Source organism: Cannabis sativa, chromosome X, assembly GCF_029168945.1.
Source record: "Cannabis sativa cultivar Pink pepper isolate KNU-18-1 chromosome X, ASM2916894v1, whole genome shotgun sequence".
Classification (NCBI taxonomy): domain Eukaryota; kingdom Viridiplantae; phylum Streptophyta; class Magnoliopsida; order Rosales; family Cannabaceae; genus Cannabis; species Cannabis sativa.
This window is the reverse complement of record NC_083610.1, coordinates 32,384,590-32,386,608: the sequence shown is the minus strand read 5'-3', so window position 1 is coordinate 32,386,608 and position 2,019 is coordinate 32,384,590. Positions and strand designations below refer to the sequence as shown.

Genomic DNA, 2,019 nt, shown 5'->3' with positions numbered 1-2,019 from the left:
GCAAAGGTCTTTCAAGAATTTGGAGTAGGCAGGAATTTGTTTAATGGCATCTAAGAATGGGATGTTGATACTTACTTGTTTGAACACTTCTAAGATGTCACTATATTGATTGCCTTTTTTGAGTGGAAGTAATCTTTGTGGAAAAGGAGCTTTTGGAATGGAAGGAAGAATTTGATCATTATCTTTTGACAAGTCATTTGTGTTGGAACTTTGAGGTTGGCTTTGGTCTTTTTCAACTTGAGGTGTGTAATCGGGTTTGGCAATTTGTTTTCCGGACCTAAGTGTTGAAATAGACTTGGCTTCTTCTTTATGACTTGGGACTCCTACTTCATATTGGCTTTTAGGATTTGGGACGGGTTGGCTAGGAAATCTCCCTTTTTCTCTCTCAGTTACGGCATTGGCAAGTTGACCCAATTGTGTCTCAAGTTTGGCAATGGATTGAGATTGATTTTGCATGATTTGTTGGGTGGATTGCATGAATTGTTGTAAAGTGTCTTCTAAGGAAGGCTTTCTTTGTGGAGGGTAAGTTTGACTTGGTTGGGCATGATTCGGATTTGGCATGTTGAATTGGTTTCCTTGGTTCATTTGTGGTTGGTTTTGTCTCCATGAAAAATTGGGATGGTTTCTCCAATTAGGATTGTATGTGTTTGAAAATGGGCTATCATTTGATTTACCATATGAATGTAATGCATTAGCCTCTTCGGAAAATGTTTCAAGAAAAGAAGGACATGCTTGATCATTATGACAAGTACTAGCAAAAACATCTTTTTTAGGTTGAACATGAGAATTCATATTTTGACTTATGACTAAGGCTTCTACTTTTCTTGCTAATTTTTCAAAAGATGTTCTCAAATAAGTTTCTTCTTTAATTTCATATTTTCCTCCTCTTTTGGGTGAATTATTTGCTCTAGACCTAGGCTCAGAATAATTCCATTGTTGTGAATTAACAGATAATTCTTCAAGAGCTTCCCAAGCCTCTTGCCCTTGTAATTTCAAAAATTTTCCGGTATGCATAGATTGAATCATTTGTCGGTTTGAAGGGGTTAAACCATCATAAAAATATTTTACAAGTCTCCATTTTTCAAAACCATGGTGGGGACATTTTAATAATAAATCTTTAAATCTTTCCCAACATTCATAAAATTCTTCATTATCTTTTTGATAAAATTCGGAGATTTCTCTTCTTAAATTATCAGTTTTGGACATGGGGAAAAATTTGGCAAGAAATTTATTAAAAAGTTGATCCCAAGTTGTTATGGTTCCGGTTGGAAGTGAGTTTAACCAAGCTTTGGCTCTATCTTTTAAAGAAAAAGGAAACAACCTAAGCTTAATCGATTCATCCGAAAAATTTTGAAAACGAAAAGTTGAGCAAATATCTAAGAAATCTTTTACATGCATGTAAGGGTCTTCTCTTTCTAAACCATAAAAAGAAGGCAACAATTGAATGATTGAAGGTTTAAGTTCAAAATGAGTGGCATTAGTAGTAGGCAAAACAATGCATGATGGAGCATTAGATGAAATAGGTGAAAAATATTCAAGTAGTGTTTTTTCTTGCGCAATATTAGGTTCTTGTTCCATTATGCTTAATTTTTCAAAAACACTTTCAATTTCACCTAAAGTTACTACTCTTTTTACCAAACGATTTTTAGAATCACGTTGCCTATTGTAACACCCCGATTTCCCGAGATGTCACATAGGATAGTCCGTATAAAACAATTTAATAAGATAAAAACAATCAAATACTGCTTTATTGAAAAATATCCAAGCATGAGATCTCATTGTTTAAAACAAAATACTTTTAGTACTGTAAACTTAAATAAGAACTAGTTAAGTCAAAATAATAGTTCCAAAATGTTTAGCAGTTAAAAACATTAAAAGCAAAATACTGTGTCAGCCCCCTAACATGCGGTCCACGCCTCGAGCTCTTCATTCTCACTGCTTAGCCTTACCCTTACCTGCACACAGAGTACCCGTGAGCTAACGCCCAGTAAGAAGAGCTATGTAGGACATAACCCTCCT

General features: G+C 34.7%; 1 non-coding gene across 1 annotated transcript; it reads left to right on the top strand.

The window, feature by feature from the left end:
• Positions 1–1,084: 1,084 nt before the first annotated feature.
• LOC115724245 (small nucleolar RNA R71) lies at positions 1,085–1,191 on the top strand. The gene has a single exon (XR_004013046.1). It is a non-coding gene; the product is annotated as a small nucleolar RNA R71 (small nucleolar RNA).
• The last annotated feature ends 828 nt before the right edge of the window (positions 1,192–2,019 follow it).